Source organism: Glycine max, chromosome 5, assembly GCF_000004515.6.
Source record: "Glycine max cultivar Williams 82 chromosome 5, Glycine_max_v4.0, whole genome shotgun sequence".
Taxonomy (NCBI): domain Eukaryota; kingdom Viridiplantae; phylum Streptophyta; class Magnoliopsida; order Fabales; family Fabaceae; genus Glycine; species Glycine max.
Window position 1 is genome coordinate 4,775,860 of NC_038241.2, and position 11,473 is coordinate 4,787,332.

Sequence of the window (11,473 nt, forward strand, 5' to 3'; positions counted from 1 at the left end):
AAGTCAGGTCACTCTCACTTAGTAAAATCATAGGGAGACTAGTCAGAGTCACACTGTTTTGCGAGAATGCTCCAACCATGTGGGATCGGCACAGGCTTAAAGGAGTACTCAAACCGGGTGACCCCCAAGGCCTACACCCCGAAGAGTCTGTCAGGGTCTTTCCCTCCTGATTCAAGTCCAACCCAGAAAACATTTTAGCACACAGACTCTATCTATGAACTGTACAAAACACACGACTCTTCAATTGTTCTCAAAATAGTTTATCTCGTCGCCCTTAAAGGGTCTTAGCATTAACTCGTCGTCCTTAAAAGGACTTAGCATTAACTCGTCGTCCTTAAAGGGACTTAACATTAACTCGTCGCCCTTAAAGGGACTTATAGTCGTTCAATTGTATAATTCATAGTTCACAACTCAATACACACAACATCTCAATGCACATATATATCTCAATCACATACATACTCAATTTATCACATACATTCGATCTCAATCACAATGATATAATCTCAATTTAACACGTTATCACATCCCCCGAATCATATACACTTTACCTATGAAGTATGCAATACATATCACTAATCAATTATTTTCAAAATCATTTTAACTCGTCGGGTTCCCACAGTGGATTTCATCACAACACTTATTGCCCTTAAAGGATATTACAATTGTGTGATTATACAGTTCATAGCTTACAACTCAATACACGCATCTCAATATACATATATTTCACCATTCATCACATGTTTAATTTATCACATACTCACAATTTGAATCACCATTTCATATCCTCAATATAACAATTCATACAAAAGATTTTCAAATAATTTCACACAATTATATCAAAATCATAGGTCAAAACCTAAAAACATCAAGAGTGCTCAAGTTTATCAATCAATTCTCATCAGAACATCAATTGGTACATAGAACATACAATATTGTATTTATAATAGTCAAGGGAAAATTATAATTCAATAAACATCCCAAAATAAACACCAATTTAATCCTCTAAGGATCTCTACACATGTTCATTCTAATCCCAATTGCGATAAACTCATCTCTTACCTATAAGCGGGCTCACGTGTGTATTCCGACGGGTGATAGCAGCATCTCTAGCAATTTTCTATGATTTCTCAAGCTTTTCCTCTAATTGCTCTGATAGAGTTCTCAAACGTTAGAGAGAAGGAGAAGAGATTGAAGCCTCCATTTTATACTGTCTTCGTACAATACGTATTTCTCCCTCCACAGACATTTTTTTAGAAATCCCAACGGTGAAGGTGTGCGGAATTGAATCTCGAACAACACATCAAAATATCATGACAATCCAATAGTTAACGAGTCCGGGATTGTAGTTTTAACGAGACAGTTTCGGGTTTCTACGAAAAAAGAAAAAGCTACAAGGCGAAGTGTATTTCTCTCAGCTCGAACATGATTTCGAAATTTTTTCCAACGGTGAGAATGTTCAAAAATGAGTTCCGAACCTCGTGCTCAAATTTCACGATGATCCAACGGTGAATGAGTCTGAGATCATCGTTTTTCTTAGACAAGTTTGGTGGTATGCGAAAAAAGAGAGGATTTTGGGAGGAAGAGAGGAGAAAATGAAATTGAAAGGAAGAGGATGATAAGTTATCGTTAGTCTAAACTGACCTAACATTTTGTTATTTATACCTAAGGTACTCACAACCTATTATTTATTCTATTTATTTATTTTTATTATTTTATAAAAACAAACTCTATTTTATTTTCTATCAAATGAATAAATAAAATACCCTTTTTATTTTCTCTCAAATTATTATTTTAATTAATAAAATTATTTCTCCTTATTTATTTAATTATAAAAATCTCATCATTTTTCTAAAATATTATTTATTTATAACTATAATCCTTTTTAAATTAGTCTATGAAAAATACGATGTTACATCTAATGTTGCAACGCTTTTCAAAATTGAACGGTTGTTCTCTTCTCCGGCAATGTTATGTACTCAAAGTTTGAGTACTCTCTTGAACTAGCCTAGCATTTGTTCTTTGTCATTTATCTCGAAAAAGGGCTATTAACTAGATCACATATGATTATAATATAGGTTTATGTCCCCATAGATTTTCTTGCGGTACAAGTTTACAGATATTGCAAAAAATCAACTTTGTCCACCAAGTTAAACATGCGGCAACACCAACTAATGTTATAAAACTTGAAATAAGATATCGAGGGACAAACAAATTTATTACTTGTTATGCTTATGCATTCCTTATTGCTATTGATTTTACAAGAAATCCAATCAAATTTAGAATTACAAATCCAAATACACATTTAACCTTTGTGCAAACCAATAATCTGTGTATACTAAAGATGTTACACACTTAAACGTATCCTCACCGGAATTAAATCAGTGGAAGATTGAAGGAAAGAAAAGGTGAGCTCAACTGACCTTCCAGATTCGAATTGACAAATATAATTCCATTATCAAAGAAAAATAGAGTTACAGAGGCATTGGGAGCACTGTGCAAATCCAGACTACTTAATTATGTTGGCTTTTTAAAATCATTGATGGTGAGGTGGATTTTCCCCCTAAGAAAATGCCCACAATTAAAATAGGCATAAGAAAAGGATAGCAGGAAGTCCTGCAGGGAAAGAGAAAAATGTATTATAAAGATGGTATGTTTGATTCTTTTCTTATTCATTGGTTTTAAAACAACTTCGCATTATTTACCAGTTAATTTCTTATTTAATATTTATTAAATTTTAAATTTATTTCTAAAATAAATATTTTAAAAATTAAAAATGAAATAGTTAAATATATTTTTTCATTTTCTTTTTTCTTCATCTAGTCCAAGCTTACACTATATTTTGTGTCTTGCACTAACTTCCAAATGAAAAATAAAGGCATATAGCATTCAGTCACTCAGAAATTGGTATTGCAATTCCAGAGATCTCACAAAAAACTAACAGAACTTAAAACATAATAATAAAAAAAACTTATAATATTGTAGAAGTCAAGCCATATTCCTAGGCACAAGCTCATCAGTTTTAAATTTGGTCCCAAAGACGGTCGGGTTTGGGTTCGAGTTCAAATTTAATATAACTATACAATATACGTATAAGAGGGGAATTTCTTTCTACATATAACATTTTTCTTGTACATCCAACATTTTTTTGTTTTTTCCTAAATTACTCAAACTAAATTCATATGATTTATATAGATTCGCAATCAGTATAAATCATACGGATTTAACAGGGATAATTTTGAAAAAAAATGAAAAAATGTTGGGTGTACGAGAAAACACAGGCTACAGGAAGAAATTCCCATATAAGTGTTTGGGAGTTGCTACGTGCACCCAGCATTATTGCTGGGGCACCCAGCAAACAGTGAAGTGGCGAAACTGCCCTTCAGCAATTATTCTTCCGGAAGAAGGGTCTTCCGGAAAGTTTCCGGAAATAATTTTTCCGGAAAGTTTCCGGAAGAACCTTCTTCCGGAAGAATAATTTGTGTCTTCCGGAAAAACTCAGACAATTTCCGGAAGAACGTCATCCGGAATGTTTCCGGAAGAAGCTTCTTCCGGAAGAATTCCAGTGTCTTCCGGAAGAAGCTTCTTCCGGAAGTTTTTTTTTTTTTTTAATGCGTATGTAATGACGATTTTGCCCTTGTGTAAATTTCTTTAAATTAACGTCTTCAGGCTGTGTTTTACTGCGCTTTCTTTCTTTCTTCTTCCGTTTGCTTTGTTTCTTCTTCCGTTTGCTTTGTTTCTTCTTCCGTTTGCTGTTGTTTCGGTGGTGGTCCCTTCAGCAGTCTGTTGGTGGTCCAGTGAAGTGAAGTATTTGAAGATTTGGTGGTCCCGTGTTCCGTATTTGAAGTTTTATTAGTGGCTGTTGTTCCTATTTTGTCGGAGGTACGCGTTTATTTCGTTTTCCGGTTAGCTTTTAGAGAAGAAAAACAGTAAAAAATGTATCCGGAAGAAATTTTAGGCACAGAAGGAGGAAGGTCCGGAATGACCACTTCCGGATGAAGGTCTTCCGGAAGTTACGAAAGCCAATTCCGGAAGAAGTGCTTCCGGAAACTATTTCCGGAAGACCTTCTTCCGGAATTGGCTTCTAACTTCCGGAAGAACCGGATTCTTCCGGAATGTTAAATTATTACTAATTTATTAATTTCTGTTTTATAATTTTTTTAATTTCTGTTTTATATATATTTCTGTTAGTTAATAATGAATTATTGGTTTAATTAGGTATAATGATATATATTGTGGATTATAATTTTTTTGTTTTATAATGGTATATATATTTCTGTTTTATAATTTTTTTTATTTCTGGTTTATATATGTTGTGGATTATTGATTTAATTAGGTATAATGGTATAATATTAAATGATTTAGGTAACTTAAATGTATAATGGTACAAAAATGTTTTATTAGTTGTTTATTATAGTGATAAGTTTAGTTTAAGTAAATAATGTAGTTATAAATTTAGAATATAGTGATAATTTTAATATAGTCGTGTATGATGCATATGTCCTATTAATATGTTTGTTATTTAAGGTGCAGTAAATTTTTGGATGTGGTTATATGATAATTTGAATGTACTTGTGTATGATGCATATGTCCTTAAGATGGACGAAGATCAATGGAGGTATGACTTTGCGATGTCACAAGAAGTTGATATGGATTATGATTATGATAATCAAGAAGAATGTGGAGTGAATGAACGACATGTCGATTGTTCAAATGCTTTTAATACATCTCAGGTAATCATAGATAATTTGAGTCATTGGTTGAATTGATGGTTTGTACGAAAATTAATGTGTTAGGGTTGCGTTGTAGGTATTCGCTACTCGAGATGATGTTTTGCAATGGGCTCGAACAGTTGCCCATGAAAATGGATTTGTTGCAGTGATTATGAGATCTGACACAGAGACCGGTAGCAGAGGAAGAAGTTCATTTGTGTTAATTGGGTGTGAAAGGAGTGGTACGTACAAGTGTAGAAATAAAGAATTCGTTAGAAAAGACACCGGGAGTAGGAAATGTGGTTGTCCCTTCAGGCTTCGTGGGAAACCAGTGCGTGGAGGGGAAGGTTGGATGGTGAAGTTGATCTGTGGGATTCATAATCATGAATTGGCGAAGTCCTTAGTTGGACATCCATACGCCGGGCGATTGACTAAGGAAGAAAAGAAAATTATTGCTGATATGACAAAGTCGATGGTGAAACCGAAAAACATCTTGCTAACGTTGAAGGAACACAATGCCGACAGTTACACCACGATAAAGCAAATTTACAATGCAAGAAGTGCATATCGTTCTTCAATAAGAGGAGCTGATACCGAAATGCAGCATCTGATGAAGCTTCTCGAACGTGATCAATACATTCATTGGCATAGATTGAAGGATGAAGTTGTGGTGCGTGATCTGTTTTGGTGTCACCCAGATGCAGTAAAGTTATGCAATGCATGTCATCTGGTGTTTTTTATAGACAGTACCTACAAAACAAACAGGTACAGACTCCCACTACTTGACTTTGTTGGAGTGACACCAACGGCGATGACATTCTCTGCTGGGTTTGCATATCTGGAGGCTGAGCGTGTTAATAATATTGTATGGGCTTTGGAACGATTTCGAGGCCTATTTTTAAGACACGATCGCCTCCCTCTTGTTATTGTCACTGACAGAGACCTAGCACTGATGAATGCAGTGAAAACTGTGTTTCCCGAGTCTACTAATTTGTTGTGCAGGTTTCATATCGATAAGAATGTGAAGGCGAAGTGCAAATCTTTAATCGGGGAAAAAAATGCGTGGGACTATGTAATGGATAACTGGGGTACTTTGGTTGATTGTCCGTCCGAATACGAGTTCCATGAGTCATATCAGAAGTTTCAAGTTGCTTGTTCGCCTTGGCCGATGTTCGTTGACTATGTTAACGACACATGGATTATCCCCCACAAGGAAAAATTTATTACAGCATGGACGAATAAGGTCATGCACCTAGGCAACACAACAACAAACAGGTATTAACAACTGATTTTATTTGTTAGTAACGATTAATATTAAATGGTATTTAATTGTTGTATATTTTCATGTTTGTTGTGTATTTTAAATGTAGGGTTGAATCAGCTCATTGGGCTCTCAAAAGAGTACTACAAAATAGCGTTGGAGACCTATGTAGTGTTTAGGATGCCATGAACAACATGATCACGCTGCAACACGTCGAAATTAAAGCATCCTTTGAAACCAGTACGCATGTGGTTGGCCATGTATATAAAAAAACCTTATACAAGAGGCTTCTTGGGATGGTTTCGAGGGATGCTTTAAATCAGATTGCTTCTGAGATTGACCGTCTACGTTATCTCGGCAACAATCTCTCTTCTTGTGGTTGTGTGATGAGAAGCACGCACGGGCTTCCTTGTGCATGTGAGCTTTCTAGGTATACTGCTAGCAGCATCCCATTGGAGTCAGTCCATCTTTTTTGGAGGAGACTTTGCTTTTCAGACCAAGGGTTATGTGAGACGGAAGTCACCATCAAGGAAGAAATAGAGGTCATATCTAAAAGGTTTGATGAACTTGATGTGGCTGGCAAAGTAAATCTGAAGAGTAAACTTCGAGAAATCGCATACCCTGATCATAACTCTATGTGCCCTCCTCCATCAAAGGTGAACACTAAAGGTGCACCGAAGAAACCGATGAAAAGAAGTCAAACATCCACAAAGCGTGATCCGTCTTACTGGGAGTATGTTGATGCTTTTCATTCTGTTCAAAGCAGCAACTCTCCAGTGAAACGAAGTGCATCATGTTCTCAACCGCGTCAGCCAACAAGGATCATCCCGATGTTGGATCAATTTGCGTCATTCTTTCAAGGTTTCATTCGTGACGTTGTGGATGTGAAAGCGGACGGTAACTGTGGATATCGGTCCATTGGCGCTTTATTAGGTATGGGGGAAGATTCGTGGCCGTTAGTGCGTAATGAATTGCTTAAAGAACTTGGCAGGTGGTCGCATGAGTACATGAACCTCTTCGGTGGCACAGAGAGATTTGAACAATTAAAGTTGTCCCTACTTGTTGATGGATTTTCAAAGGTATGTTTTTAGGTTAATTTTTTTTAATAACAATGTTTAAATTACTTACATGTGTATGTTTGGTTCATTCAGGTTAGTGTGGACAAGTGGATGGATATAACAGACATGGGATATGTGATTGCTTCACGGTATAACGTAATCCTTGTATCGTTGTCCCAACAACAAAGCATGACATTTTTCCCTCTTAGAAGTCAACCACCACCTGACTCTTCTGGCCACCGCATCATATGTGTCGGTCACGTGTTTGGAAATCATTTTGTTCAGGTACATTGAATATAGTTAGTGTAACAATTATGCAATGACTTCGCTTGTTCGTTTGGCACGGTCAGCGCATGATATAATGTTTGTTCATGTACAACAGGTTTATTTGAAAGACCATTGTCCGTTGCCGCCCCCAGCGCTGTTGTGGTCAACCAATTGTTATTCTCAGGCAAAGCAATGGGCAATTCCATATATTAGTAGAATGCAGGAATACACAAGCTTGATGTCATTCAAAACACACTATGTAGACCTAAATGAAGACTAAACATTCATTGTTTATTTATTTGTATTCATTATGCGATAATAATTCGTTGTAACCCGTCACTAACCAATTAATATTATCAACTACTCGTTTGGTTAAGCAAGGAAATTGTTGGTCCAACAAAAATCATTTACGCGTACAGCATACATCATTGTCATAATTGACAACACATAATGACATGCATGCGTGTTACAGTTTGAGCGTGACAACACAGTTAAACATGTTCCACAGCCAGCTCCATTCCTCCATAGATCAGACACCCCTGCGACTTTTCCATCATACCAATTCATCGTCGTTCCATATTCACCAAAGCCACAAGCTCCGATTGAAATATAATACCAAATTGATATTACCTTTTCTTCCTAATTGAAATGAAAATAATGTTTAAACAAAGAAAGGAAAAAAACTAATAACTTAGTTAGGAAAATGATTGGCACAGGAATTTCAACAAACAGGTGGAATGCATAAAGTTTCATGAAAAAATGAGAAAAAAAAACTTAAAGGGTTCAGATTCTAGAATGGGTTTAGTGGTCAAGAAAACAAAAAAACAATCTCAGATTCAAGAAATCAAATGAAAACAGATCGCAAAATTGTTTCAGATTGAAACGCAAGAACTATTCTAGATCTAAATCTCGATGGCGATTTGGATTTAGATGGTTCAGATCTGGATCTCGATGATCCATTCCAAATCTTAATCTCCGACACGAACACGAGGACAAGTTCAAGATGTCGGAGGTGCTAGCGAAACCTTTGGGGACTACCACACGCTGCGGTTCTGGTTTTCATTCAAAGGCTGCAACTAGAACAAGCAACAACGGCGATTCCGGCCACTGAAATCGACGCGTGCCCCTGGGCTCCGCTGGAGCATGCAGAGTTGGAGAGAGGGTAGGTTACGTGAGTGAGAAAGGGTTGTGGGTTTGCTTGTGGTGGTAGGTGGGAGTCGTGAGAGAGAAAGGGAAGGTGAATGTCTTTATTTTTTTAAAAAAATTATGTTTATATTATTTTTATTTTAAAATAATAATAAATACAGGGACAAAAAGTTTTTAGTTGGAATTGGGAAAAAATGTTTCGCTTATCACTTTTTAATTGGTTGTTCAGAAACCCAAAGCATTAAAAGTGGTGAAATCCGAAGCGTTGGAGAGTTGAAATCCGAAGCGGCATAAACCAGGGCGGTTTTATAAAAATCGTATTTGAATAGACGTTTCAAAAACGGTTTTATACAACCGTCTCTGATACCGTGTCGTAAAATAGCACTTATGTAGTAGTGTATGTAACTTAAGGTGGCTATTAATTGCTTGGAGAATGTGCGCGCCGCCTTCTATGCGTGAATGCGTTTTAATGGTGACGATGAGTATGCTTGCGAGAGTTACAAGAATACAAGGGGAATAAGAATATTCCAAGTTTGAACTTTAATGAACTCTCTTGCTTCTTTAATGAATAGGTTTTGAAGATTGTGATCGTGGAGCTTCTGTGCATTTGGAAGATTTGATCTTTTTTAGGATCCTTTAATTAATCCGTTTATCACATTGTAAACAAGCAAGATGATTAGGTCTAATATGCTGTTATGTAGCCTATAATGGAACTGTGCATGCTAGCTCTGCTTGCTTTAGGCCAATCATGAATTCGGTTATTACAGTAATTATTTACTTGAACATGGAAAAAGGGTTCATTTCCTATTTTTTTCGATTTTGAGGCTTTGTTTTGACGTGCTAGTTGACGGAACTGGGGAACGGGACTATTTTTTTTGGATTCTTTGACGTCCAAACATGAGAAATGGCCGCCCTCCATTGTCTCAGGGCACAGGCACACCCACGCAAAAAAATCCCAAACATGGGTACTTGAACATGGAAAAAGGGTTCATTTCCTATTTTTTTCGATTTTGAGGCTTTGTTTTGACGTGTTAGTTGACGGAACTGGGGAACGAGACTATTTTTTTTGGATTCTATGACGTCCAAACATGAGAAATGGCCGCCCTCCATTGTCTCAGGGCACAGGCACACCCACGCAAAAAAATCCCAAACATGGGTACTTGAACATGGAAAAAGGGTTCATTTCCTATTTTTTTCGATTTTGAGGCTTTGTTTTGACGTGTTAGTTGACGGAACTGGGGAACGGGACTATTTTTTTTGGATTCTTTGACGTCCAAACATGAGAACTGGGGAACGGGACTCTTTCCTGATTTATTAATTATTTTAAAAACTTTTATTTTTTATGTAATTCTTACAAACAAAACTCATGATTCTAGGTTCCCTTTTTTTAAAAATAAATTTAAAACAACCGTAAACTTCGCTTAAGGACCACAAACAATCGGAATAACAAACTATATTATAAAATAATAAACTGTGCAAAACACGCCAACTATATTAAACAAAAACTGTAATAATTACAAATATTCATGTCAACTACAACACAACAATATAAATACAATGATCAATGGTCCGTGCGGCGTCTCTGACGAGCCCTGACCGTCCCATCAGCACTGGGTCCCCCTCTCGCGATCGTCAGGCAGTCCTGCATAATGTCATATAACTCTGTGCCTGCAGTGACTATCCTAAGGTTGAGCACACGCTCCAACCTCTGTGCAATCGCCTCATATCCCTCGTAATCATCCTGTCAAAGTCAGTAAAAACATTTATTATGAAATTCAAAATAAACAACAACTCATAAAACATTAAACGCGCAAATAATCTTACCACATATGGAGGGGGGTCAAATGCCACTGGAACCTGGGGGCTGGGCGGCTGTATGTAGTCCTCAGGGTCTGCAGCTGGTGCATCCCTCTGCTGGTCAGCTGCCTGGGTCGGTGTCATGAAAGGGTGAGATATGCGGAAAAACCACTCAATGTAATCCGCAGATACCTGCCCAGGCACTAAACAAGGCTGACCCGCAGGTAGTAAGTGATCCGCAAACTCCATCCACCTGTCATCTATCTGCTCCTGTGACAATCGTGCACTAACAGGCGGCGGAGGGATGCTCTGGATGTAACCGAACTGGCGTACCACCCTCTCCGGTCGAACTGCGACGATCATAGGACCCCATCTGAGCTGACCCTGGAACGATGAAATCTCCTGAAACGCCCTAACACCCCGATGCTCCGTGTACGGCAACCAGGACACATCTGTGACGGTCAAACCATCACAACGTGCCCTGTAGGGTGCTCCTGTGATGCCCTTCATGTGCGCCTTCGACGTCAACCACCGGGAAGCACGTGGGGACGTCTCCTGGTATGTGTCGTCAGTCACGCACTGATGCACACTAGGGAAGTGCTCATAGATCCAGCACTACACAATAATTGAGGTTAACATAACATAAAAACATGTTTAAATCATAATCGAACCTAACATATTAATAAACACAAAATTTACCTGAAATAGCGTCAAGTACCCCGCAAGCTGTCTGGTGGTGGTCCTACAAGCCTCATCTAACTGGTCGTACATATGAACCAGCGCGGCAACCCCCCAAGCGTAACCACCACTATGAGCGAGGTCCCGGAAAGCGTCAAGGTGGACCACATGCACGTATGTTGCACTCTTATTAGCAAAAAGAGTGCAACCGACAAGGTGCAGCAAATAAGCGCGAGCTGCGACAATCCACCGCCGGGCCTGACATCTGGTCTCATAAATGTCACGAACCCATCCTAATCGTACATATGCTCCACGTGTGAGCGCTGTCTCGGCTCTGGCCTCCTCCGCAGACACTTCCAGCAACTCCGTGAGCAAGAATCTGGCCTCCTCCGTAGAAAGAGCGTGGAAACTGTGCAAGGCGCCAGTGATGGGCAAATGTAGAATGGACGACACATCATCCAATGTGATCGTCAACTCTCCTACTGGAAGGTGGAAGGTGCTAGTCTCACTGTGCCACCTCTCCACAAATGCGGATATAAGTCCAGGATCGCCAG

At 38.2% G+C, this 11,473-nt stretch overlaps 1 long non-coding RNA gene across 1 annotated transcript; it reads left to right on the forward strand.

The window, feature by feature from the left end:
- The first annotated feature begins 7,253 nt into the window (after nucleotides 1-7,253).
- Nucleotides 7,254-7,513, forward strand: LOC121174949 (uncharacterized). The gene is made up of 2 exons (XR_005891742.1): nucleotides 7,254-7,316; nucleotides 7,414-7,513. It is a non-coding gene; the product is annotated as an uncharacterized lncRNA (long non-coding RNA).
- The last annotated feature ends 3,960 nt before the right edge of the window (nucleotides 7,514-11,473 follow it).